The sequence below is a fragment of the Protopterus annectens genome, chromosome 3.part0, assembly GCF_019279795.1.
Source record: "Protopterus annectens isolate FY-2018-M chromosome 3.part0, PAN1.0, whole genome shotgun sequence".
Lineage (NCBI taxonomy): Eukaryota > Metazoa > Chordata > Ceratodontiformes > Protopteridae > Protopterus > Protopterus annectens.
This window is the reverse complement of record NC_056731.1, coordinates 1,743,713,435-1,743,738,306: the sequence shown is the minus strand read 5'-3', so window position 1 is coordinate 1,743,738,306 and position 24,872 is coordinate 1,743,713,435. Positions and strand designations below refer to the sequence as shown.

At 40.6% G+C, this 24,872-nt stretch overlaps 1 long non-coding RNA gene across 1 annotated transcript in view; it reads right to left on the bottom strand.

The window, feature by feature from the left end:
* The window catches only part of LOC122796999, a 419,884-nt gene extending 397,529 nt beyond the window's left edge, over positions 1 to 22,355 (bottom strand). The window contains exon 1 of the long non-coding RNA XR_006364023.1: positions 22,226 to 22,355. This is a non-coding gene — a long non-coding RNA (uncharacterized LOC122796999). The remainder of the gene's footprint in view (positions 1 to 22,225) is intronic.
* Positions 22,356 to 24,872: the final 2,517 nt, after the last annotated feature.

Sequence of the window (24,872 nt, the reverse complement as noted above, 5' to 3'; positions counted from 1 at the left end):
TGAATGCAGTCAGTAGTGAAGATTTGTGATCAAGCATCACTTACCAAAATGAACTTTTTGCATCCAAGACAGAAAAAACAATGGCATTCGGTATTAGAGCTGCAACTTCCTCAACTGTACGCATAGGATGATGTGGTCTCTTTAATGTTTTGTTCAAATCTCTTGGGTCAATGCATATTCTGATTTCTTCTGAGCCTTTTTTGTGAGCAGCTACAATGGACAACACCCATTCAGTAGGTTCTGTAACTGGAGAAATTACACATTGCTGCACCATTTTATCCAACCGAGCTTTGACTTTATACTGCATAGCAATTGGAACTTTTCTTGCTGGTCTGACCACTGGACTGACCTCTGGGACTAACTTCATAGAATGCACAATTGTAAGAGTGCCTAACTTGTCATCGAAAGCATCAGCATACTCTGAAAAAAAATAGTACCATTGAAGCTGGAACTGGGACATGTGCTTATTTGAGGAACTTCTTCTGTAAAGGAAAGCAGATTCATTCTCAAATTGTTTCTGAGACCCAATAATGACTGCACAGGTCTTCAGGCTACATAGAATAATAAGCTATAACAGTTTTTGGCCACAAAACATGAAAGCACTACTGGGCCTTCGGTTTGAATTTCTTCACCTCCATAAGCAACAAGTTTCACATAACTGGCCACATTAAATTGCTCATCAGCTCTCACTTTAGCAAATGAGTCTGCTGACATAACATTACACTTTGAAACAGTGTCTACTTTGAGCTTGGTGGATTTACCATTGATCCAGACAGTACAAAATACTCCATTAGTTGCCAATAAATCTATTGCATCAATCTTTTCACCAATTACTGATACACCATCTACACAGAAAGTAGACTGCAACCCTACTTTATCAATTTGCTTTTTTAATGACCCTTCTTTATAACTGTGTCAGGTTTACTTGATTTGCAAAACTTTTAAAAATGGTTCAATTTTTTACACTTGTGGCATTGCTGACCAAATGCCAAGCACTTTTCTCTTTTAGACTCATGACTGGCACCACAAATGAGATAGTTAACAATAAAGCTTGATTTGGGTTTTGCTGGCTCACCCTTGTACTACACTGAGGATGCCCTTTTTACTGAGTTAGTCTTAGAACTTGTTGGATGTCTACGTGTTTTATCTACCACACCCGCAGGGGTTACAGCTGCCATGTGCTTAGGCCTGCTTCTCCTAGCCGTGTGTTGCACGCTGTCTACATTTCCTCTGGACCCTGCTGAAACCATGCTCTTATCAAATGGAAGCATACTTGTGTTCCTTTCTGTAACTTCTTGGATTTGATAAATCCAATAGCTTTGCTCAGCAGTAAATCACTGTCATGAAGCAAAATCTTTCTCACTGCAGCAATATTAATATCATGCACAAGCCTGTCCTTTATTAACTCATGTTTTAAATCACCAAACTTACACATTTTAGCTTTGCTTCTTAGTTCAGTAATGTAAACCACAAAAGTTTCTCCTGGCTTTTGATCTCTTATGTAAAACAAATGCTTCTCTAATGTAACATTTGTCTGGGGTTTGCACATTTCCCTGAATTTGCATTTCAAACACTTGGGGTCTTCCCTTGATTCAGTCTGTACAACAATATGATGGTTTTCTCTTTCTCCTTCATATACTGCTGGTGCATACACAAATGAATGCTCTCTTTCAATGGCCTCTGACCCAGCTAGATTTAGCAAAATAAATGCCCTGGTGCATCCATCTTTGTCAGACTAAGCTGCTTGTATAAAAATATCATACTCTTGCTCAAATATTCTCCAATTCTCTGCAATATTCTGATCAAATACAAGTGGACCTGGTCTGTGAAATGCCTCTGCCATATTAACACATACCAGTGAAGGGTTTTGCAAGTATGCACAAACACACACAAATATACATATGCTAGAAATTTATGCCAGTACTTGTAACTATGCCCAATAGCAGAACAAGCCTCTGTCTGAATAATTGAACTTTGTAAAATAAGTCTCCTGAGCACAATAATACTCTTGAAATCACTGTACTATAAGAAACCACCTCTTAGTGTAAGGAACATTTCAAAATAACTGCACTGTGTGAATAAACTGGGCAGAAGAAGCTCAGTGTAAAAAACATTTTGAAGTAATTGCACTTTGTGAATAAACAGTACACAACACACTGAAACGTTCACAAAATTGATGTACTTTGCTAAATAATTCTGTACAGTGCAAGAAACACTCTGTAATGGCGGCAGTCTGTTAATAGACACACCCAGCACAAGAAACTTTTTGAAATGGCTGTATTTTGACTCCACATCACGAAATAGTTGCACTTTGCACACAATAAACTCGTTGGAATAAATGCACAGTAACAAACATACACTGTGAGCACTTTTACACACTTTGAGATACTTTGAATAACTCTAGTTATGACCTAAATAGCTTCAATCAATGCAAAATAGTAGATTATGCCAAAATGCCGTAATTTGCCAAAAAACATGCAGTTGCCTTGCTTTATTTATGCTTAATATGCCCTTTTTGCCCTTATTATATTTGTTTTGCTCATTTAATCTTTTTTCATGCCCATTATACTTTTCTTGTGCTTGTTTTCCTCTAAACATGCTTGCTTTACTTTAAACATGTTCGTTTTGCAATTCCAAGGTAATTCCAAACCCCTTATGTGCTTTTCTAATAATTGTTTAATCAAATATCTTAATTTCAAACATTTTGTTTAATTAATAAACTGTTTATGCTTCTCATTTGCTTAACAAACATTTCCATGCTATTCGTTTGCATAATAATGCATTTTGTGCCCTTTTAATGCTCTTTTTTATTTTTTTTATAAAATAAATTGTCCGTGCAAGTTTTCATTACCTTTAGTTCGTTTCTGGCCCCCTTTTTTGCACTCAGTTCACTTAGTTTACCTTCACTGTTAACTCTGCACCTCGTAGCTCTGAAAAGCAGTCTCTGGAATCCTGGTTCTGACACCATGTCACTTATCAAGTCAGGATAAAACAGACGAACATTTGTGGGTTCTGTTCAAGCAGCTTTATTATGTACAAACTCACCAGGATTGAGGCTTCGTAACTTTAATTTAGATAAACTTATAAACAAACTAGCTATCACATTCTTACATGTTCACACTCTGGCTGCACTCTCAAAATGGCACTGAAGCTAGAACGTGCTTGCTATTTATATACACATGCTGTCCTTGGAAATGCTTCTTAAAGGTACAACACAGACACTATTCTACAAATGCTTTACCAGACTTAAAACATTTCCCTATATTTGACCTTCATCTCACCACTCACTGTATAATTTCAATAAAACTTTCAATCATACAGAAACATAAATCAAAAATTATATCTCAGACCATCAACCACAGGCATACTATTCGCGTCAAATTCCTTAACTGAATTTTACTGTTCATTCTCACTTATAGATTTTTTTTTCTAACTCCTCATCAAATGTATCCAATATAGAAACATTTTATTGCCTCAAAAATGCTAACTCTTCTAGTGCAAGTATCTTTCATATACTGCTTGATAATGTTAAGCATAAATTATCATGTTGTATACTACCAGTTTTATTCTTTAGTCCACTCAAACTCTTAACATTTATTGTTGACCTTTTCCTTATAACTTTCAGCAGAAACTTCTGGTCATAAAGCCACCATTTCATTATTTCACAATCAAAAGTATATTGTTCTCTTTTTCTTATAATATACTTCACTGTTATCTTCTTCATTGTTCTCTTCTGTCTTTATGAATATCAGCAGTGTTCTGATTATATTTGTTCTTAAATAATTTGTGAATTTATTTTTAAACATATACTTAAGTGCCTTAATGGCACTGACAGTTCTTCGGGAATCGGGGTTGGGGGAATTCACTAGACACTAGGGATTACTCTAATTGGAAGTGCCATGATTACACTGAAAGCACTCCATGGATCATGAGTGGGGTGATTCACTAGACAACAAGGCATACTAGGTAGGTGCTGTAATGTCATTTCAAATACTGCAGGCATAGGGGGAATCATGGGAGGGAGGAAAAGTCAGGGACATGTTTGGGGATGGTGGTGGTGTGTGTGTGTTCCTCTTTATGTACTCAAGTATGTGTGGGAGAGTGACAGGGGGAATTCCACTGACCAAACAACCAGCGGGTTAACACTGTGATATGCAGATCAGCTTTGATCTGCATGTCATGGTAGTAAATCAACTTCAGAGATATGCAAATTAGCCATTAATGAGGTCTTACCTCATCATGCCTAACATGTCTCTGAATCATAACTTGGCACATTGCGGGAGCATGGCCTTTTTAAAATGAGCTGTATGACCCATGCTAGACCCTTTAATAAATTCCCTGGACTCTGTTTTAAATGTAAAAAAAAGGCAAGCATATAGCTAACTTCTGCACTAGTAACACTGTCTTACATAGAAAAACTATATCCACTTTAAAGCATGCTACTAATGATGTTGATCCTATATAATGTGACAAGTTGCACAAGTAATTGAGTGGGCCTTCTTCTATGGTGCATTTGCAAAGTTCATTAACTGCAATGTCTTAACTGATGGTAGAAGGCTGGATGGGCACACTTATAAAGGGCACAGTATGTGTGTAAAAAGAAGACCCTTACTTAAAAAAGCTGTTAAAGTAATCTCCATTCATGGAGATAAGAAACAATATCACATTACTCAGGTAGAAATGCAAACTGTGTTTGGAAAGGTAGTTCGCCCTGTTGCTATAATTTCCAATTTAACCCATTATATGATAATAGGGAAAGATTTTACCCACTTTAAAGGTCTGTCATAACAACAGAAAGATGATAATCCTTTTAACAGAGCAGTAAATGAATAATCTTACAGATACACCTCTAGCTAACATGAAATGGGAGGAGACGACAACCACCAAACACAATTATAACAGTATATCAATCCAGCAAAAATCAAAGCACAGTGTTAGTAAGCCCTAAAGATAAAAATATTTGGCCAAATATTGAGAGAAATGAAGGGATATAGGCTCATAGGTTCATAGGTAGGTACTAGGCTATCTGCCCAAGGGCATTTATAAGCCTAGCCAGAGTGTGTCTGCTTACGACGCCCCATTGATTAATTAACTGATACTCTGTCAAGCAGAGCCAATGACGTGATCCCAGGGGTGTATTTTCTGTTACCCATGCACTCGTCAAGGTTTCTCTTGAAGAGTATTAGTGGGGGGCTCTGCCTAATGTAGTTTGGAATTTTGTTCCAAAGCATGGGGAGTCTATCCAGGAATCTATCCCTCCAGCATGTTCTATTTATTGTTGTGGCGAGGTTAAGCTCACTAGAGCGCGTATGATGGGCCTAATGAGTGACGAGTAGAGGGGCACTGTAACCTCTTTATTTCTAGATGCGAACCCTTTATTAATTAGATGGGTCACATAGAAGGATTTCCTAACTACTTTGGCAATATGATTGTCAAAGGAGAGATTAATATCTACCTGGGTCCCCAGATCTCTTATTAACTCTTCTGTATTAAGGGGGTTGCCACCTATGTGGTAATTCGTGGGTGTTTTGTTTTTCCCAAATGGGACGACTATGCATTTTTTGACATTTAGCTTGAGGCCATGACTTTGACACCAGGTCTCCATCTCAGTAAGGCCCTTTTGGAGGATGTCCATGTCAGCCGGAGAGTCAGTTATGGCTCCCAGTTTGCAGTCATCGGCGAACTTGGTTAGCCATAGTCCTCCTGTGTTTGCCTGTACTTCTGAGAAATATATGCCAAACAGTAGGGGTCCCAGGACCGAGCCTTGTGGGGCACCACTTGTGACTAGTTTAGAGTCGGACCTGGAGCCTGCTATTCTTACTGTGTGAGTTCTGTCTGTAAGCCAGTTGGCAACCCATCTCGTAACATAGGGGTTTATGTTCTGGCTGGTGAGTTTTACTGTAATACCCGAGTGGGGAATGGTGTCAAAAGCCTTGGCGAGGTCAAGGTAGGCTGTGTGAACCACCTTTTCCTCATCTATGGCCCTGGTGACTGTCTCAAATAAGTCAACCAGGTTTAGTAGGCATGATCTGTCCTTAACAAAGCCGAACTGGGTCAGGTCAAGTGTTTGGAGGTTCCCAATGTCTTTGTTAATGAGTTCCATGATGATGCTCTTCATAGCCTTGCAGTCCAGGCTAGACAGGCTTATGGGGCGATAGTAACCAGGGTCAGTTGTGGCCCCTCCTTTGTGGAGAGGAATAACTGTTGCTGTGCACCATTCTATGGGCACGCAGCCTGTGGAGAGGCTGAGGTTGAACAGCGTGTTTAGGTGGGGGGTTCGTTCTGTATTTCGCACAGGACGCAGCCTGGGATACCATCTGGTCCCACTGATGCTGTGTTTTTGGCTTTTGAAAGGGCTGTTTTCATCTGTGTGTCTGTGATTTTTGGGACACTACACTTTTCCGGTATTGTTGTGGGCCCTTTTGGAGGTGAGAGGGGGTGAAGTTTGCACTGAATCTATCTGCCAGGATGTTGGCAATATCAGTAGGTTCAGTATATTTTGTACTATTTTGCACTAGTTAAGTGCATATCTGTGAGTTGCCACTTAGATTCTTAACATAGCTAAAGAAGGTTTTGTGGTTATCTTTTGAATCCTTGGCTATTTTTCTTTCGAAGTCAGCCTTGGATGATTTCATGAGGGACCTTAGTTTCTTACTGATACTGATCAAGGATGTCTTTCCTTTTTGGGATTTGCTTTTTTTCTGAACTAGTTTCCTCCTTCTATTGTATAGCCTGTTTATGGCAGGGGTCCACCAAACTGGTTTCCTTCTCTTAGAGAAGTGAGTCTTGGTTTTGCTAGGGATGGCATGATCCATGCATCCTTGTAGGTGCTCATAGAGTGCATTTGTAAAGGTTTCTGCATCTTGGGCAGCGTTATCCTTTAGCGTTGGGGCTGTGAAACTTACCACCTCTGTCTTAAGTAAGGTGAAGTTTGCTTTAGAAAATGTTTTTGCTGTGGTTTCCTTAGTTGGGGGTGGTGGTGGGGTGTGGACATCCAGACTGATTAGTTTATGGTCTGATCTAGCCAATGACGGGATGACCTCTGGTGTGGAACACCTGTTGCCCATGTTGGTGATGACCAGGTCCAATATGTTTTCACCTCTGGTAAGGGAGTTTACCAGCTGATCCAGGGCATTTGAGTTGATGAATTCCAGGAAATGCTGGGCCTGGGAGTTTGTACTCGAGTAGTTTTCCCAGTGAATGGTAGGGTAATTGAAATTGCCCAATATCAGGGTGTTCAGTAGGACCTTCATGTTTTCCACTGTCTCCTTAAATGTGGAGTGGTGGTCCTGGGTCATGGAGGGTGATCTGTAGCAGGCCACAATTTGAATTGCAGATTTGCCTGATGTTAGTTGCACATGGATGATCTCAGAGGTATCATGCTGCGCCACTAACCTGGAGGTGTAGCTATCCTTGATGAATATGGATGCATCCCCTCCTTTTGTGATTTGGTCTGTGTTCTGTGGCAGAAACGTATGATATGAGTTGTAGCCCAGTAGTGCTGGGGTGCTCTCTGGAGCCTTGAACCAGGTTTCAATTACTGCACATATGTCAACGTTTTCCATACTGAGGAGTGCTTCGAGCGCATGCATTTTGAGATTTAAACTCCTGGCAGTGAGTAGCATAACCCTCAGTTTTTTGTTAATTGTGCTGTTTACAGAGGTGGGTTTGACGTTTGAGCCTTGCCTAAAAAAGGCAGTATGGGGGCAGCAAGAGTCCTGGCCAGTATTCGAAAGCCTAGGGGTGACAGGTGCAAGCCGTCTCTTGTGAAGCAATGCGACTTGTCGAGCATGTCGTCCCAGGCTGACAGACACTGGATCCCCTTTGAATGACACCAGAAGCATAGCCAATTGTTGAAATTGATCATTCTTTCTTTATACTGAGGTATCATTCTTGGTGAGGGCAGGATGCTACTCAGGGTCAGGGTCATACCAGCCTAGGCTACATGATCAGAGAAGCTCTTCCATGTCTCTTTTCATGTAGTCCAGGGAGGTATGTCTCAGGTCATTCACACTAACATGAACAATGACAGGATCATATTTGTATTTGTTCTGGAGTGACCTGAGTGCTTGTGTTATGTGGTGGATTCTGGCTCTCGACAGGTAGCTAACAGTAACTTTCTGCTTGTCCAGCCTAGTGAGTGGGACGTCAGTGTGCTGAGTATAGAGTTACCTATTGTTAGTGTGTTAGGTATGTTATTTTGCCTTAAGGGCTCTGATTGTGTGGCACACTGATTTTGTGTTTTATGTGTTTATGGGTTTGTGATGGGAGGTGCAGGTTGTTTGGGTGTCTGCTTTGGAGGTCTCTGATGCTTTTGCAGGTTTTATTTAGAGCCTCTGAGTATGATTTTGTGTATTTATGTGTATTTTTTGCCAGTGCTGTTTTTGTAGGTCTGTGTGTGGCTGAAGGTGTGATGCAAATGTTAACCTTCTCCTCTTGACTGTCTGTTACAGTCTTGGGTGGAAACAGCTTAGCTTCCAGTTTGGCTGTATAATTGCATCTCTCGCATGTGTTAGTATTTTGTGGTAGGAGGAGAGGGTTGTCTGCGTACATGAGGCAGTTTTAACATTGCCTCAGGATACCCAGATTCACCAGCTGGACTGGAGAGTACACCTGAAATTGCCCTTTGGTCATGCCTGAATAGTAGGGTGAGGTGCTTAGTCACTTGGTTGGTGAGGGGGGAATAAAGAGCCTTGCCCTGCTGGGCAATCAGTGTCAAGGTATATTAGTGCTTGCTATTAGGTCTGAGCAAGTGCTGGGCTGTAGGATGCCTTTTGAGTGCTTAGGTTGAGAGTTAGATTAGTTTCAAGGGAAAAACTGAAGAGGAGACTTAGTGGAGCCGGGAATAATTTAGCCGTAGCTAACCAGCACAGCCCGGTGTGCAAAACCATGCAAATGTGGTTTTTATAGTAAGGAAATGAAAGAGATAGAAATTAGCCCAAAATGGCCAATAAACCACTAGCTTCTGGGCTGGAACCACTCTTCCAGGGACAGATAGATTGCTCAAAGCTCCCCTCTCTCACAGGTGAACAGAGAAACTTCCTTCTATCCAAGTAAGGTATAGGCAACTCAGAAACTAGTATCACAGCCCTGAATTCGGCACTAGCCTGAAAACTGGACTACACTAGCTTAGAAAGGCAGGAAACAAGGAATTTTTTTTGTTTGTCTTTTTTTGAAAAGATAAGGCAAAAACAGTAAAAAATACACTTAAAACAGCTTTAAACTACTACAAACAATCAAAAAAGGCTATCGCACTTTAGTGTGTAGCCTACAACAGTTAAACAAATTATTTAAACAAAAAACAACTTTTTAAAAGTGCAGGCAGTCAAATAAGTACAATATGTAAAAAAAACAAGCTTTTAAATCACAATAAACGCTGGGAAAGCGTCTATATCACGTTATCGAAATTTTACTCCATCGAATCAATAAAGGTCGAACTTTATTGATCGAAGTAGTAAAATTTTGAATAACGTAAAAAAAAATCACTACAAAAAAAACTAACTAGCGTAGGAATGGGGGCAAGCACCCCTGCACCCCCCCACACCCCCTATTGAAATATACTAACTCCGAGACCGCACTACATTGAGGTACTTGGAAATCTCCCCTTATGGGGATTTTCCTTTACCTGCGCGATGTTCTGGACTTTCGACATTGACGTGCCGACAATATCGTATTTAATATTGTCGGCTTACGACAACGTGAACTAGACCCGGAAAATCTGCGTTTAGGCGGAAAACAGTTAAGTACAGCAAGAAAGTACAGAAAACTGATACTTAATCACTCCAAAGTCTCTCTTCTAAGCTAGAAGGCTTGTATCAGTTTAAGGTTTACTAGTGTTACCCAGTAGGTTAGTTACAGGAAGGATGGGAAACAAGTGCAGATGTGGTCTTTAAACCAGAAAGTTGAAAGAGATGGACAAACTGTCCAAATGGTCAACAAACTACAATTTCTGGGCCAAGAACCTCTCCTCTCGTGGTAGATAGGCTACCTAGTGCTTACAACTCCCACTGATAAGTTAGAAGGCTTTCCTCCAACACAGAAAGGCTTGCGGGGCTCAGAAGCTTACCAACAGTCCTGGATACAGCAACTCTGTATCTGGATTAGGCTAGTTACAGGAAAGGTGGGAAACAAGCCAAGTGTGGCTTTTAAACCAGAACATTGAAAGAAATGGAAAAAAACTGCCCAAACGGCCAATAGCTACAATGTCTGGGCCAGGAACCACTCCTCTTGTGGTAGATAAGCTACCTAATGCTTACCACTCCCACTGATAAGCTAGAAGGCTTCCTTCCAACACAGAAAGGCTTGGGGGGCTCAGAAGCTTACAAAGAGTCCTGGATACAGCATATCAGTACTTGGACTAGACTAGTTACAGGAAAGGCAGGAAACAAGTACAAATGCAGGCTTTTAAGCCAGCAAGTTGAAAGAAATAGAAAACTGCCCAAACGGCCAAATAAACTACAATTTCTGGGCCAGAACTCACTCTTCCCATGGAGGATAGGCTACCTAGTGCTTACCACTCCCACTGATAAGCTAGAAGGCTTCCCTCCAACACAGAATGGCTTGGGGGGCTCAGAAGCTTACTAACAATCCTGGATACAGCAACTTTGTAACCGGACTATGCTAGTTATAGGAAAGGTGGGAAACAGACGCAAGTGCGGCTTTCAAACCAGAAAGCTGAAAGAGATAGAAAAAAAAACTACTCAAACAGCCAATAGCTACAATTTCTGGTCCAGGGATCACTCCTCATGTGGTAGATAGGCTACCTGATGCTTACCACTCCCACTGATAAGCTAGAAATCTTCCCTCCAACACAGAAAGGCTTGGGGGGCTCAGATGCTTACAAAGAGTCCTGGATACAGCAAATCTGCACCTGGACTAGACTAGTAAAATGAAAGGCAGGAAACAAGCGCAAACACAGGCTTTTAAATCAGAAGGTTGAAAGAGATGGAAAAGCTTCCCATACGGTAAAACACATATGGTAAAACACATAAGGTAAAACACATATGGTAAAACACATATGGTAAAACACATACGGTAAAACACATATGGTAAAACACATATGGTAAAACACATCATATGGTAAAACACATATGGTAAAACAGCCAACAGAAGCAGTAGAAGGAAGAAAGCTACATAGTGAAATCCTATAGCCTGAAAGTATTGCAGACAGGGAGTAGAAATGACTTGCAAAACTGAAGTGAAGGAAGCATTCTCTAAAAGAATATATTCCAGCTGAATACAGTTAGGAAGTATGAAGAATGCACAACCTGATAAGAAATCTAAATTTTCAATCAGAAATATACCAGAAATCTCCAGAAACAGAGAGTTTTAAGCAGCAAGTGAATGTTGAGAAGAAGAAAGTCTGTACTGTGGCATAGAGAGATAAAACTCTTAATATGTTTCAGGTAAATCAAGTTCTATCAGCAGTCTGGGTATCTGAGGCATTGTCAGGAATGCATAGACATGCATGCACATCATGGGGTGGATGATGAGCACTTATACACATTGAGTTGATCCCTGGCAGAATCTGGAGGCATGCAGAGGGGTCATTGGTTTACAGAAAAATAGTTGGGGGGTACTGGATGACTTGCTGGAGAGATAGGAGGATACACCAGCATGCCCTTAATTCATATCCATCCCTATAAATTAACAGGTGTGCATCTGGGAGAGGCATTATGGCAAAAACAGAAAAATGCTATTTGGCAGCAGCATGACAATGCACCAAAAGCCCAAAGCTCTTCAGAATCCCTGGGCATGGGTCAGAGTAAGTCTTCAGGGATAGAAATGCCCAGTAGACCTGGTGGATGATGAGAGCCCTGGTGGCAGCAGATGCCCAGCTACGAAGATAAAAAAAAGGTTCAAAGAAGGAAACGTTTTATAATAAGAAGAACTTCATTATTATTATGTCAAAAAGGGAAGAAACACTATTCATTCAAAGACCGATACCTATTTTTGTCAGTTTAACTCATTCCCTCCAGTACAACTGCTTTGTACCTTTAACTCCCAGTGGGTGTGGTTGAGCCTTTCAAAACGAAGTTATCACCTTACAATTATAACAAATACTCATTGACAGAGGTCAAATATCAACACAATTGTGTTTGCCATCATGTGTGCTTCAAGATAAAATATCCTGATACCTTGTATGTAGCATGGTTTGGAATTATTAATGAAAATATCAACAAGCAATATTTGATGCCTAGAGGCACAGTAGAAGGTAACTGCAGAAATGCCTGGAGGTGTACTTGGCTGTAGAAAACTCAGGTTATAACAGACTTTAAGCAATGGGTATTTGTAAGTAAGGAAAAAAAGTAAGGCTGATAAATTTTGTACTAAGGCAACATTTGAAAAAGAGAGCAACTTAAAAAGGAAAAAGGAATTCACAGGGTGTTGCTCATTCATGCTCAAACAGTCAGAAAGCAACCCTGAGGAAAATATAAGACAAAAAAGAGGGTAGCATACAGTGAAAGATAAGATGACCTTGAACAGAGCCCTAATAGTATTCCTGTTAAGTCAAAATAAAGGAACCGTAAACAGAAAAAGGATTCTATGCATCAGGTTTATGAAGAAAAAGAGCAGGAAAAATAGGCCACATAGAATTAGCAGGTGACATTAAAGAATACTAATATGATTTGTCCCTTTCAAGAGAAGAGTTGAACATGGAGACCACAGTTTCTCTACTGGTAGGAGAGGAGTCAGTACCTTTACCTCATAAAATTCTGATCTTGAGAAAACTCAAGAGATGACTGACTTCTGGGTAAGCTGGACAAACTTGAAAAAGGCACACTGAGAAGATGACACTTTGAACAATGTAAGGAAAAATATAACTACAGTTGTAGAAGAATAAGCTGAACAAGATGTTCCTGCTTCTTACTCATATTTTAAAAGTGAGTAAGGACATAATGGAAATAACGCATCAACACATCAATGATTAGCTTCCACACTTTTCAGAAACCTGTCAGTGGAGTTAGCACACAGTTACAATCAAGGAAGATACCTAGGCTTGGATAAGACTAAAGCATGGATCCTTGCAAGATTTTACTGGCCTAGAATAATGAAAAAAGTTGAAAATTTCTGCGCTGGATGCCTTGAGAGCCAGAAGACCTTTACTCAGACTTCAATAATCCTTTAATTCCAGTGTCCATTACAATGGTATGATCTAAATGTATTACTATAGAGATTGTTTGGCCATTATTAAAGTACAGCATTGGCTTTCAAAACTTTTTGGACATTTTTAACTATGCAGCTAAGTACCCTGAGGTTATTCGCCCAAATAAGATTAATACTAAATCTATAACACGAGGAGTAGCTTTTTTATGTGACTCAATTTATGTCCAGAATAGACCAGCTGTGCCAATTTTTAAGGTCAAGCAATTAAATACCTCAGAGAATGAAGGGTCTACGGCCATGCAATAAAGGTTATATAACTGAAGAGACCAGGGATTCAAAGCGGAATATTAGGTTTTACTTTTGGTCCCCTCTACAAAAAACAATCTCCTTTCGGCTTTTCCCAGTTAGGGGTCATCAGAGTGGAACTCCGGTCTGCTCATGATTGGCAGTGGATTTTTACGGTGCCGAGTTGCCAGCCCGACGCCCAACCTTTAACGAAGGCATGCCAATTCACGCTCGCACCTACCTGCATGTCTTTAGCATCATTCAACCACAGGGAGGACATGCAGACTCCACACAGAAGGTGCTCCAGACAAGAATCGAATGGGAGAACCTCTTGCTTTGAGGTGACAATGCTAACCGTTGCACCACCTCGGTAAAAAACAATGATTTTAGCTAAATAACAAGGTCCATCTGAAATGATGGAAAAAATAAATAAGGTAAACTTTGAGGTTAACAACTGGTAAGTGAAGACCAAGATAAATATACCATCTTAACATCCTAAACCAATGGAAAGAAGCACAAACCTCACTAGTTAGTTTAGACGAAGAGACAAGTAGTTCTGAGGTTAGAAGGAAAACTGACCTCTATGCCTGCAATTCAGGTAGACAGCAAACTATTCAGTCCAAAGAAACAGAAGATGAGGCAGCTTGCATTGATGGCAAAATAAACCTGATTCACCGCATTGAGACCATTCAAGGAGAAAATGTTAATTGAAAACCTTACAGAATAGGTGTGTCACATGGTAAGGCTGTGCAAGAAGTACAAAAATGGGTAAGTTGTAGTTGGGAAAGAAGTCAAAAAGCAAGTGAAAGAGCTCCATAGTGTTAATCTCAAATCTGATGGAGCAGTCATGTTCTGTAATAATTTTAGGAACCTTAGCATTTCAAAATCTGATAGCTGCTCATTGCCTAGGCTGGATGGACAAATTAAAAGGTTGGGGTGAATCCTTCTAATATTTGATGTGACAGAAACAATGTGCTTTTTTTGAGGTTTCCTATCAATAACCCACTACACAGGTTGTTGAGCTGACCAGTGCTCAAAACCCTTCCACAAAAGTCTGAATACTGAATACCAGCATAAATGAAAAAATACCAAACCCAGAAAATGCCTACCACACTGGACCCAGGAACAGGTCTTACCATGGGTCCAGAAGGGAGCCAAGTTTGTAAAGTCGATAATGTTGTTTTTTGACATTTTGACATTTGGAATGTAAGAATCATGCAGGTGAACTTGACCACCTGTGTGTCAAGTTGTTGATAGGAAACCCTTTTTGACACCAGAGGGATTATTCCAGTATACCATCTTTTATTCTGACTTACATGGTACTTCTGCAAACTTTCAGCAATTAATTGACAGTGTCCTAAACCCCTATGTCAAAATATACTGTTGACAATGTAGGTAATAGCATAAGGCATTCTGAAGATTGGGACTCATATCTAGCAAAGATACAGGCTCTACTATACTCCTTATTGAATTGTTTATTGCACTTGCTTGTTTAAGTTTTGCTTAAAAGTTAAACAACAGGCTAATACACTCAAGTGTACTAGCTTTTGATAGCATTTAGTCGAAAAACACAGCATTTATTGTATTTTCTGCCTATCTGAAAAAAAACTTGGAAAAAAAAAAAAAAAATACTCTTGTTTTCCATACTTTTCTAATAGTTTGTTCCAGTGATCAGATTTTGCTGATCCCTGGGCTTTGTCTTGGTTCCTGTTTTCTCCATTTTCCTTGTTTGGTCAAGGGGTAGTTTCTTTACTCACTAGTGGGAGTAGGGAGTACTGAGCTGCCTGTTTGTCCTCAGAGGAGTGGTTTAAGGCAGTAACTTGTAGTTTATTGGCCATTTTGGGTCATTTCCTGTCTTTTCCAGCCCCCTGCTATAAAGCACGCTTTGCCACTGTTGCACAGTTAAGCAGGTTTAATCTATTCGGGCTACCTAAAGTCCACTCTTCAAATTTTCCCTTAAAACTACCTTCCTCGAACTATACTACTGATCAAATCAGCGTATCCTATAACTAAAAAGATCATCTCTACTTGACTCCAAGTAGACTATTCTCTATCTGTTAAACCTAGCACTTGCTCCTACAGTACTTATTACCTTGATACGGCACTCTTGTCATAGATAGTACCCCAAAAAGGTAACCCCCATTTCGTCACCCACGCCCCTGAATCTTTTTTAAAGTTTTTGTCTATCCTTCTAGCATGTCGAGGATCAGTTGCTAGTGTCCTCTCCTGCTCAGCTGGTGAACCTGAATATTGAGGCAATGTTACAATTGCCTCATGTACACAGACATCCCTCTCCTCCTCCCACAAAACACAAATACATGCGAGATGCAACTATACGGCCAAACTGGAGGCTGAGCTCTCTCAACATAGGACTGGCAAGACCAGTCAGGAGGAGAAGGTTACCACACACACTATAGACCCAGTCTCACATTGTACCATTACAACCTCAAATCATACACATAAACACACAAAGACATACTCGGAGGCTCTGATCAAAAATCTACCAAAACAGCAGAGGCCACCAAAGCAGACACCCAAACAACCACCACCTCAGAACACAACACCTGCAACACATAGACCTCACAGTCAGAGTGTCAAACAGTCACAGCCCTTAAGGCCAAACACAATGCCTTGTCAGACACACTGACATCCCGCTCACCAGACTGAGTAAGGAAAAGGTCACAGTAAGCTGCCTGTCGGGCGCTAGAATCCGCCACATAACGCAAGCACTCAGGTCTCTCAACAGCAGGTACAAATATGACTCAGTCATTGTCCACGCTGGTGTAAACGACCTGAGACGTACCTCCTTGGACTACATGAAAAGAGACATTGAGGAGCTCTCTGATTATGTAGCCCAGGCAGGTATGACCCTGACCTTGAGCAGTATCCTACCTTCACCAAGAATGATGCCACAATACAGAGATAAGATGATCAGCTTTAACAATTGGCTTAAACACTGGTGTCATTCAAAGGGGATCCAGTATCTGTCTGCCTGGGATGACATGCTGGACAAGCCACGCTGAAGGGACGGCTTGCACCTGTCACCCCTGGGATTCCGGATATTGGCAAAGGCTCTTGCCACCCCATAGTGCCTTTATTAGGCAAGGCTCAAATTCTAAACCTACCACCCTAGAACACAAAAAGGAAAAAACTAAGGGTAATGCTGCTCAATGCCAGAAGTCTAAATCTCAAAATGCACGCACTCGAGGCCCTTCTCAGTATGGAGAACATCGATGTCTGTGCTGTGACAGAAACCTGGTTCAAGGCTTCTGAGAGCACCCCAGCGCTATCAGGTTTTACCTCATATCATGCGCCCCAAAATCCGGACAATACCAAGAAAGGAGGGGTATCCATATTCATCAAGGACACCCACACCTCAAGACTGGTGGCAACGCACGATGCATCGGAGACCATCCAGGTGCAATTAACCATAGGCAAGACTGCTCTGCAAATTGTAGCATGTTACAGGCCACCCTCACAAACTCAGGAACCTCACATGGCCTTCCTGAAAACACTAGAGGGGATAAATGTATCACCAAACACCATCATACTAGGTGACTTCAATTACCCTAATATAGACTGGGAACACTACTCAAGCCTAAACACCCTAGCCCAAAAGTTCCTGGAATTCATAAACTCAAATGCCATGGAACAACTAGTCACCATCCCCACAAGAGGAGATAACATACTTGATCTCATCATCACGAACATGGGAGCACAATGTTCAACACCTGAAGTATACCCTCACTGGTGAGATCAGATCACAAACTAATCTCGCTGGAGGTCCTCATCCCACCCCCACCTGAAATAAAAAAGACCACAGTAAAGAACTTCTCAAAAGCCGACTTCACACTTCTAAAGACTAGTGTGGTCTCCTTTAAGGCCCCGAAATGCGGAAAACAGTACTCAAGCCGCTGAATCACTTACAAATGCCTTCTACCAGCACCTGCAGGACTGCATGGATAAGGCAATCCCAAGCAAAACAAAGACTCTTTGTACCAAAGGCAAGCGTCCAGTCTGGTGGACCCCAGCCATAAACAAACTCTACAACAAAAGGAGGAAGCTGCTACAAGATAGAGCAAAATCCTTAAAAGGTAAGACACCCTTGATCACTATAAGTAAAAAACTAAGAGCTCTCATAAAATCATCCAAAGCAAATTTCGAGAGAAAAATAGCTAAAGACTCAAAAGACAATCATAAGGCCTTCTTTAGCTATGTTAGAAACCTAGGAGGAAACTCCCAGATATGCTCAGAACTAGTTCAAAATGATGTGAAGATTACTGATCCTACAGACATTGCCAACATACTGGCTGACAGGTTCAGTGCAAACTTCTCCCCTCCCCAAAAGGAGAGATATCTATACCAAACGATTGCAGCCCCCAAACATCTCCAGCCCAAGTGAGAACTGCTCTCTCCAAAGCAAAAACACAGCATCCATGGGACCTGATGGTGTCCCCGGCTGTGTGCTCCACAAACTCAATGAGGAATTAAACCCACAGCTAGGACAGCTGTTTAATCAAAGTCTTACCTCTGGATACGCATTCCAGACTGCAACTGTGGTCCCACTTCACAAAGGCGGTGCCTCCACCAACCCTGGAAATTACCGCCCATTAGCTTGACAAGCCTTATCTGCAAAGCCATGGAGAGGATCATAATGGACCTCATAAATAAAGACATAGGAATTTGCAGACTTTGGATCCAACCCAGTTTGGCTTTGTCAAAGGCAGATCATGCCTTTTAAACTTGGTTGACTTTTTCAAACAGTCACCAAAGCCATTGATGAGGGAAAGGCAGTCCATACAGCCTACCTCGATCTGGCTAAGGCCTTCGATACAATACCCCACTCGGGTATCATTGAAAAACTCATCAGCTTAAATGTTAACCCATACATCACAAGATGGGTTGCAAACTGGCTGAGTGACAGAACCCACAGGGTCAGAGTTGCTGGCGCCATGTCAGACTCAAAGCCTGTCACAAGTGGTGTCCCACAGGGCTCAGTCCTGGGCCCACTCTTGTTTGGCATCTACTTTTCCAAGTACTAACACAGGAGGGTTATGGCTGACAAAGTTTGCAGATGACTGCAAACTGGCCATAGTAGAAAACACATCTGACACAGATATCCTTCAGAAGGGTCTCACAGAAATGGATAACTGATGCCAGAGCCACGGCCTAAAGTTAAATGCCAAAATGCATAGTCATACCCTTTGGGAAAAACAAGGTTACCCCTAGCTACCAAATAGGTGGCAATCCACTGAGCACAGAAGAAGTTATCAGGGACCTGGGGACCCAGGTTGATAGTAGTCTGTCATTCGACACCCATGTAGCTAAAGTAGTTAGGAAGACCTTCTACATTGCCCACCTTATCATGAAGGGATTCTCATCTAGATCAAGGGAGGTCATAGTCTCCCTTTACTCATCACTCATCAGACCAATGATTGAGTACAATGCCCCATTCGAATGTATCTGACCCGACACTTGCAGCAGCTGGAGAGGCCACAAAAGTTCCTCACCAAAAGGATAAAGGGTCTCAAAAATCTGTCCTATGCTGCCCGACTGAAAGAACTCCAGCTCTATTCAGTCGCTTCAGAGGTGACCTTTGCCTAACATACAAGGCCATGTAAAACCCAGATTTGATGAATATGCTTCACCTCAAAAATCTAGATCCATCAGAGCCACAAGGGCGGAGACTTAAACCTCGACACGGCTATTAATAGGACGTGCTGGAGGGATAGATTCATCACCCAAAGACTCCTATGCTGTGGAACAAAATCCCGGTACATGTGAGGCAGAGCACCTCGCTGGCCTTGTTCAAGAGAAATCTTGACCAATGGATGGGAGATCGCAGATATACCCCAGGGATTACCTCAGTGTCACTGCTCGACAGAGGCACAGCAAAATAATGGGTATAGTTCCCCATACTAAAGGGGTGGCGTAAGCCACAAAACGATGGGCTAGGCTTGTAAATGCCCTCGGGCAGATAGCCTAGTATGAACCTATGAACCTATGAACCTATTAAGACAAGCCAGTTCAACAGTTAATGCTTCCAATTGCAAAGTAGGCACAACGGAAGTACAATTTCTGGGAACTGTAATAGACAAGAGAATTGGTATGTCCTAGAAAGAGGAGCTGAAAGCAGCAAGAAACTGACTTGTTTCAAGCACTAAGAAGCAAGCAGTGAATTCTTGCAATTGACAGGGTACCATCAAAAGTATAGACCCCGTTTTGCAAAGAGGAAAAATAGACTTTAGAAGCACACAATGTTTTTAAGCAGTTAAAAGATATCTGGTATTTGGAGCCAATCCACGCATCCTGAGATTTTAGCAGACAGTTTATAGTTTTTTACAGTTGTAAAAAAGCAGAAGAGCATCCTACATGTTTTTAAGTCATACGGTAAGAAGGGCAGAAACTAAAAACTCCACTATTGAGGAAGAATGCATAACTATCAAGTGGGCTCCTGTTTACCATTAAATATTACCTTCTTGACCAACAGTTCACACCAATGGTAAATCATGTCCCCCTAATGCGGATAAATTGACAGCAAGGTGAGGACATTAAACTGTGTAGGTGGACACAGTCTTTTCAACCGTTCACATTTACAGAACAACATAGACCAGCCTAGACCCATCATAATGCTGATGATTTGTCTATGGCTGGAGGGGGTCAGTGAGGCATAATGTGAGACTTCTCTCTGAGAGGCACGTTAAAGTAATGTTGACATGAAAATCATGTAAATATTGTACATCATGTATCTAATGCTGCTATGACAGGTTTTTCTATTCTGGTTTACTTAAGAAAGACAGAAACTTGCTGTTTTAGGTAGAAATTATCTCACTTACTTGGAAGTGATTAAAGCCTATTAGTGGCATATAAAAATGAGGGTTGGGGTCTGCCAAGTGTGAGTCATTGGCCTATCCAGGAGGGTGGATTTTATACCCAGAACAGCAGTTCTAGTTATAGCACTGCTGAGTAAACAAAGGATTTGATGAAGTCAACATAGAGTACCTGCATATCTTTCCTGCCTTATGAAAACTAAGTTAAAGACAGTTGTTAGAAAGCTTAGAGTGAGATTTGTTGGTAGACATTAGGACGCTCAGAACAAGAGTTGCTAAGAGAGACTATGCTATGCTTTAAAATGCTATGAACTGTACTATTATTGCATGAGGTTGCATTTTCTGGGGAAGGGCCTGCATTTCTTTTTACTTTCAATACAGCCGTGTTACTTTTGTAGATTTCTGGTCTCTGCTAAACTTGTCATTTCTACCCCCTGCATCACCTTACTATTGTGCGATAAACATAACCCTAATCCTCTCCCTGCCCCTAGCTTCAACTTTGCACTTTTCCACAGGAAAAACCCTTTCTATAACATTAGCACTATAGCAGACACTCAGACACTTATCACATTCACCAGCGCACATGCATCACACTAAATCTATCCCTTTCCTTACCTCTTACCCTAACCCACAAATACTTACACATACACACATTGCCTTGTCGAATTATAAAACTTTTAGTATATCAGAAAGTTGTTTTTGTGTGTGTCCATGAATATTTCATTAGTAAAATGCTCAGAGTTCAAAATTCATAACCATTGTGCAGTCCTCACACATAGCACACTGTTGTATGGTTTATAATAGACTGCATTCGAATATCACTCATATATCAAGTAGCCAGGATTTACAAGTAGCACTCATAAACAATCAGCGTATGATGCATCTCCAATCACTTGGTTCCAACATTCCCTAATACATATCAGCACTTAAATGTTATATGATCTCTACTCCTGGATCAAGAAAAACATGTAGAAAATGAATAATTGTTATTAATTAATAAGAAAACAGAAGCTTCTGACCCACTGATATGCTTTGTACTGCATTCTGTATACAGTTGATTGCTATATCTGTAAGTTTCAGCATAAAACCAAATCCTACACTTACTGTAACCACAAACACTCAGTCTTTCTCCTTTCAAGCGAAAACATGCAGACTCCATAAAGGCAGGGACTTATTGACTAGTGTCCAGAGTGAAAACTTGAGCCTGCAGCTCTGAATCAGAAATTTTACCCACTAAGCCAGTGTGCTGTGCAAAAAAAAATAATATTTTCCATGCAGCATGCCAAGACCTGAAAGTCATACTGATTTTCAAGAAGTGTTTAATATGTAATTTACTTCCATTCAATCAGTGATGCAGAAAAAAGGAAGAAATAATTATGATCTTAACAACTTCTAATGAAGTGACAAACTGTTCTGAAAGAGGAAGTGTTATCAGCTAAATATGGTTGTGTGATTAATTTTGTTAGTCTATTAATACATGCTATCTTTACAGAATGATTTGTTACATTCTGCTGCCCTCAGCAGCATTCATATACTGTACTCCACAAAACGTTTGCTGAGCTGTGCATGAAACGGGTATCACGCTATACCAATAATGCTGCTGAGCAGTCTGAATCCTATCACATGCTGACCAAGCATCAGACAGCAGAGTGTATATTACTGCTGAATCCAAGCAGCGCTTTAGGTTTTACTTTATGCTTGGCTATTAACATGTTACTATGCCAAACAGCATTCAACTACTGCAACAGTGAAACTGTAAAAGACTTGTGGGAGCACTTTATCTTGAAGAATTCATAGTCAAGCCATCATAATTAAGTCAAACTCTTGTTCCTTATTCCTACAGTTTAGTGATGGGTGCTAACGTGTCACAATAAAACTATTGCATTTCTTTCTAAAACATAATGTTAGTAAGAAGAAAAAATGCCGGCTCATCTGCAGCCAAAGAAGCACATATGAAAGACCTATACCATCTGCATATTCTGTCATGCTGTGTGGAATTTTACCTCAGATTGTTGAGTCAGAGTACAGATTGTAGCACGACTTAATCCGTTTCCATTCGACAAAAATATCAATGGTCATCATGCCAGATGTTACGGATTTGATCCTAAAAGATTACTGTTCAGCTCCACAGCCCAGCAGAATGTACTACATAACAGTTGTGCTTCTTCTGGGGGAGGGCAAATTCTTGCAGTCCCCCTACCCATTACTTGTATACACAGACTCCACTGTCACATAGCCAAGCAAAAAAGAAAAACAACCTACAAGGGTGAACTGAATAGCCACAAAAACAGCTGGCTATCAACATAATTAACACAGCAAAAATGATCAAGAAGAAATAAACATGGGGGAATTTGATCAAGGAGATGACAGCTGACCATTTTCTTACTGGTGATCTGTAGATAAGTCCCTTAATCTTGCAGCTGGATCTCTTGGCAAAAAGTTACAGACTTCATTCTATAAGTTATGAAACCTCCTTGGTGTTGAGTTACTCAAAACACAAATATCTTTTTGATTATCCATCTATTTATTGATCACGTAGATAGACTGAAGTAATACACCATTTATAAATATAAACAATTTATTCAGTAATACACCATTTATAAATATAAACAATGTATTCGCTAATACACCATTTATAAATATAAAGAATGTATTCGCTAATACGCCATTTATAAATATAAACAATTGATTCACTAATAAACCATTTATAAATATAAACAATTTATTCAGTAATAAACCATTTATAAATATAAACAATTTATTCACTATTATACAATTCATCCCCTAAAACGTGCACGCTGATTGGCCAGCCCAACCAGCGTGCCCGTTGTAAATCCCTCAATATACTAACGGAAAAAGGTCCGGTCGCCCGGACTTTTTCTGTTAGTATAAAACACTGTCTCGCTATGTTAAAAGAGTTTAACATAGCGACACAGGTTTAAAAAGCAACGGAGATCTCCGTTGCTTTTAAAGCTGTCTCGCTATGTTAAACTCCTTTAACATAGCTTAATAGTAAAAAGCAACAGAGATCTTGATCTCCGTTGCTTTTTTTTAAAGCTGTCTCGCTATATTAAATGGGTTTAACATAGTGAGACAGCTTTAAAATAAGCAATGGAGATATCCGTTGCTTATTTTAAAGCTGTCTCGCTATGTTAAACCCATTTAACATAGCGAGACAGTTTTAAAAGCAACGGAGATCGCAAGATCTCCATAGTTATTTCACTATGTTAAATGGGTTTAACATAGCGAGACAGCTTTACAATAAGCGACGGAGATCTCCGTTGCTTATTTTAAAGCTGTCTTGCTATGTTAAACCCATTTAACATAGCGAAACAGTGCTTTTGCCCACAGCTCTGATGTACTGCGTAGGCATGCGCAGTACATCAGAACTGCCACAGAATACCAGACAGCTGCGAAAGGGCAGTAAAGAGGCATTATACAATGCCATTATTTAAGAAAAGTAATTATTTCTTTTCTTAAATAATGTCATTGTATAATAGCAATAACCCACTTCTGGGTGTGGGTAATGCTGGATTTACCCATGGTTGGCTTTGTTTGGTCCCTCGGCTTCTCAGGACCAAACCACGCCAACCATGGGTAAATCCAGCATTACCCACACCCAGGCGTGGATTATTGCTATAATACAACATTGATAACTATCAACAATTTATTTGCAAGAGATATGCAAGTTGCAATTACAGCTATCATACTGCAACACAACACACTGGTCAGGGATGCATTCCAAACAAGCATTTTATCCTAAACTATCACTTCTTTCACAACAATTCAGGTAATGCCTGTTGAGGCTGGACAAGGCTGGTTAGCAACCTGATTGTAAACATTTCTCTATTAACCACAGAAATATGCATGACTTACAATGGTCCTGAGATGGGTAGGTAGAAAATTCCATATCCTGAATTCCACACAGGACAAAGTTGTGTACTCTGTAAAGGTATACATTTTGGGGATCTATATTAGAACATCGAAGTTTCAAAACTTCGAATGTTCTAATATCGATCCCTATTCAGCAAAAGCTGAAAATATCGAAGCAACAGAAAACCAAATTTTTTCCTAGGGAAAGAATTTGGTTGTCCATTTCTGTTGCTTAAGTATTTTCAGTGCTGTGGTGGAAAGTTACGGGTTGGGTTCGGGTAAGTGTGGGATTGAGTGCGGGTTAGGTTAGTTAGGGTTAGGGTGCAGGTTAGGTATGTATGCGATTGTGTGGACATGAGGGTTAGGGTGGGTTAGGTGAGTTAGGGTTAGGGGGTGGGTCAAGTAAGTGTGCGATTGTGTGGATGTGAGGGTTAGGGCTGGGTAGGTGAGTTAGGGTTAGGGCACGGGTGAGGTGAGTGTGCGATAGTGTTGGACCTTAGGGTTGGGGTTTGGGTTAAGGTAACTAGATAGTTAGTGGTGTGTCTATAGTTTAGTGTAAGGTTAGGTGTAAGATTTTAGGTGTATGTGTGTAGATTGCTGTTTGTTTGGTGTGCTTGTGTTGTGTGTATGTGTTTTGGAACAGCAAATTTTTTCCCTAGGAAAAAATTTGCTGTTTTCTATGTTCGATGTTTTCAGCTTTCACTTTATAGGGGTCGATATTAGAACATTCGAAGTTTTGAAACTTCGATGTTCTAATATAGACCCACATTTTGGATA